Source organism: Somniosus microcephalus, chromosome 10, assembly GCF_052327205.1.
Source record: "Somniosus microcephalus isolate GS21.2 chromosome 10, FLI_Smic_1.0, whole genome shotgun sequence".
In the NCBI taxonomy this organism is placed as follows: Eukaryota; Metazoa; Chordata; class Chondrichthyes; order Squaliformes; family Somniosidae; genus Somniosus; species Somniosus microcephalus.
This window is the reverse complement of record NC_140996.1, coordinates 29,814,686-29,818,748: the sequence shown is the minus strand read 5'-3', so window position 1 is coordinate 29,818,748 and position 4,063 is coordinate 29,814,686. Positions and strand designations below refer to the sequence as shown.

At 52.4% G+C, this 4,063-nt stretch overlaps 1 protein-coding gene across 1 annotated transcript in view; it reads left to right on the top strand.

The window, feature by feature from the left end:
* The first annotated feature begins 980 nt into the window (after positions 1-980).
* Positions 981-4,063, top strand: part of spry2 (sprouty RTK signaling antagonist 2) — an 8,324-nt gene continuing 5,241 nt past the window's right edge. Inside the window, exon 1 of the mRNA XM_085998550.1 lies at positions 981-1,145. The gene's annotated coding sequence lies outside the window, so the exon portion shown is untranslated. The remainder of the gene's footprint in view (positions 1,146-4,063) is intronic.

Here is a 4,063-nt window from a genome sequence, read left to right as displayed (position 1 = left end):
CCCAGTTTATTGTGGTGGTGAGTGTGGGTGTTGACTGGCAGTGCTGATGCAGAATTGCATTGACACTGAAGGGTTAACAATTGCAAGGATATTGAAGAACAATTCGTGGATGATCAATGGAAAATTCTCTACCCTGTGTATATTAAAATTCTGATTTGGCCGCGATTCTAGAGCAGGTTATTGACATTCAGATAATATGGAGTCACAGTGAGCCTTTTTTTAAAAAAAAAATCGAAAGCTTCAACATAACCACAGTGGTAGGTTAAAACTGAACTAATGTAGATTGCAATTTAAGAGTCTGTATTGCGTGTTGAAGCAGTGCGAGACTCTTATTCCTATTGCTCTGTGGAGAAGCTCAGTGCGAGATATTATCCTCCTTCACTCAATGAATTTCTCTCTCCTCCTTCCTCCTCCCCCGCCCCGTTTTCTCTTCTCACTCACTCTAATGAATTTGAGCCCATAGCCAATCAGCAGAGACCGGATGCAATATATCCTCTGGGACAACAAATGCTCTATTCGATCCCATGCAGATGACGCCATTTACCCATCAGCTACCTCTGGAAAACTTAATAGCAGCTCGGGCAAATCTGCTTCTTTAAAACAACTCTGCAAACTTCACATCTGTCGGAAGGATCGGGGCGGCGGAGGAGCAACGACACTGCAACCGTTTGCAAGGAAAGAGCCACTTGTGAATGAGACCAAGCGCCTGATTTCCTTCTGCAAAGTTGCTACATTGACATTTTTTCCCCTAGCTGAGTGGAGTGAGTGCGTGTGTGTGCGCGTCCGCCCTCGTGTCTGTTTCTGCTGGCTTCATTCAGAAAAAAAAGGATTTTTCTTTCCTTTCCCCCCCCCCCTCCTCCCCCTTAAAAAAACCTTAAGACTGGCGGTGATCGATCGGCTGCTGTTGTGATCGTCGATCGGACAGGTCCTGTTGCTTCCCCCCCCCCCCCCCACCCATCCTCACCTCCCCTCCCCTCGACCCCCCCACCCCCCCCCCCGCGCGCCTCCGTTGGATGCTTTTACAGATAGCCGGGGCTGATCTTCGCTGGAATTTGGATCGGCGTCTCTTTTTTTGTGGGGCTTTTGCTTCTATTCGCACAACATATAAACCGAGGGAGAGGAGTTAGTGGAGCGCCGCGACCACGGTGAGTTAAAGGGAGAACTTTAAAACTTGTATGAAGAAAAGGCATTGGGGGCACTCTTTAAAAAGACATGGGGGGCACTCTTTAAAAAGGCATGGGGAGAATTCTTTAAAAAGACATGGGGGGCACTCTTTAAAAAGGCATGGGGGGCACTCTTTAAAAAGGCATGGGGGCACTCTTTAAAAAGGCATTGGGGGGGCACTCTTTAAAAAGGCATTGGGAGAATTCTTTAAAAAGGCATTGGGAGAATTCTTTAAAAAGGCATTGGGAGAATTCTTTAAAAAGGCATGGGGGCACTCTTTAAAAAGGCATGGGGAGAATTCTTTAAAAAGGCATTGGGAGCACTCTTTAAAAAGGCATGGGGGCACTCTTTAAAAAGGCATGGGGGCACTCTTTAAAAAGCATTGGGAGAATTCTTTAAAAAGGCATGGGGAGAATTCTTTAAAAAGGCATGGGGGCACTCTTTTTTAAAAAGGCATGGGGGCACTCTTTAAAAAAGGCATGGGGAGAATTCTTTAAAAAGGCATGGGGAGAATTCTTTAAAAAGGCATGGGGGCACTCTTTAAAAAAGGCATTGGGGGGGCACTCTTTAAAAAGGCATTGGGAGAATTCTTTAAAAAGGCATTGGGAGAATTCTTTAAAAAGGCATTGGGAGAATTCTTTAAAAAGGCATGGGGGCACTCTTTAAAAAGGCATTGGGGCACTCTTTAAAAAGGCATTGGGGCACTCTTTAAAAAGGCATTGGGGCACTCTTTAAAAAGGCATTGGGAGAATTCTTTAAAAAGGCATGGGGAGAATTCTTTAAAAAGGCATGGGGAGAATTCTTTAAAAAGGCATGGGAGAATTCTTTAAAAAAGGCATGGGGGCACTCTTTAAAAAGACATGGGGGCACTCTTTAAAAAGACATGGGGGCACTCTTTAAAAAAGGCATGGGGGCACTCTTTAAAAAGGCCACGGGGCACTGTATAGATATATATATAGTTACAGAACCGCAAACGCAAATACACTTATTTTTAATATAATATATATATATTAGCATGTTACACTGTTGAGCGCGTTTGCTTTTTATATTCCGAGATAGCTAATTTGTAAAAACACTAAACAAAATCTAGTTTCTGGCACCCAACTCCGCGTCATTGTACTGGGTGGTTGAGGGGGCGGCGGAGAGCCGGGATATGTTGGGAAGGATTTGTTTCTCCGTTTGAAAAACATTGCTGCACTTTCTTGACTCTGTTTTTATTTTTGCGACCCGTTTGATTTAACTGCAGTGAAAGGCACGCTTCAAAAAGAACTGCACAGAGAATCTTGACAAGATGGGCTTTTGGGATTGAATTTACCAGATTTTATTTTAAAAATAAATAACATTTTGAATGTGTGTGTGTGTGTGCATAGAGAGAGAGGGAAGTTAAGAAAAGTGCTGCGAGTTGACACTAGGAGCAAATACCGTTGCATTTAAACAGGGGCCAGTTATGATGCAAGTGTGTGGAAAAATCCAGGTTGTATTTTGTTTTAACAAGGTAATAAAAATTTTAAAAATCTGGTTTCGGAAGCGGTTTTAAAACATGCAAATGGCCCCGCCCGATGCTGATGAGAGGGGCAGTGTGGATCTTTTGCTAGCGACCCTCTGGCCAGGTCACACTGCCCACTCTCCTCCACCTCTCTCCCCTCACACCTGCCCTCCTCCTCCCCTCCTCCTCTCCCCCCTCTCCCCTCTTCCCTCCTCCCCCCCCTCCTCCTCTCTCCCCCCTCTCTCCCCTCCTCCTCTTCCCCCCCCCTCTCCCCTTCCCTCCTCTCCCCCCCCTCTCCCCTTCCTCCTCTCCACCCCCTCTCCCCTTCCACCTCTCCCCCCCTCTCCCCTTCCTCCTTTCCCCCCCCCTCTCCCCTCTCCTCCTTCCCCCCACCCCCTCTCCCCTTCCTCCTTTCCCCCCCCACTCCCCTTCCTCCTCCCCCCCCCTCCTCACTCCCTCCTCCCCCTCCTCCTCTTCCCCCCCTCTCCCCCATCCTCCTCTTCCCCCCTCCCCTCCTTCTCCCCCCTCCCCTCCCTCTTCCCCCCCCCTCCCCATCCTCCTCTTCCCCCCCCTCCCCATCCTCCTCTCTCCCCCCCCCCCTCCCCCATCCTCCTCTTCCCCCCCCCTCCCCCATCCTCCTCTTCCCCCCCCTCCCCATCCTCCTCTTCCCCCCCTCCCCATCCTCCTCTTCCCCCCCCCTCCCCATCCTCCCTCCTCTCCCCCCCCTCCCCATCCTCCTCTTCCCCCCCTCCCCATCCTCCTCTTCCCCCCCCTCCCCCATCCTCCTCTTCCCCCCCTCCCCATCCTCCTCTTCCCCCCCCTCCCCATCCTCCTCTTCCCCCCCTCCCCATCCTCCTCTTCCCCCCCCTCCCCATCCTCCTCTTCCCCCCCCTCCCCATCCTCCTCTTCCCCCCCTCCCCATCCTCCTCTTCCCCCCCTCCCCATCCTCCTCTTCCCCCCCCTCCCCATCCTCCTCTTCCCCCCCTCCCCATCCTCCTCTTCCCCCCCCTCCCCATCCTCCTCTTCCCCCCCTCCCCATCCTCCTCTTCCCCCCCTCCCCATCCTCCTCTTCCCCCCCTCCCCATCCTCCTCTTCCCCCCCTCCCCATCCTCCTCTTCCCCCCCTCCCCATCCTCCTCTTCCCCCCCTCCCCCATCCTCCTCTTCCCCCCCTCCCCATCCTCCTCTTCCCCCCCTCCCCATCCTCCTCTTCCCCTCCCTCCCCATCCTCCTCTTCCCCCCCTCCCCATCCTCCTCTTCCCCCCCCTCCCCATCCTCCTCTCTCCCCCCCTCCCCATCCTCCCTCTTCCCCCCCCTCCCCATCCTCCTCTTCCCCCCCTCCCCATCCTCCTCTTCCCCCCCACCCCATCCTCCTCTTCCCCCCCTCCCCCATCCTCTCCTCTCCCCCCCCTCCC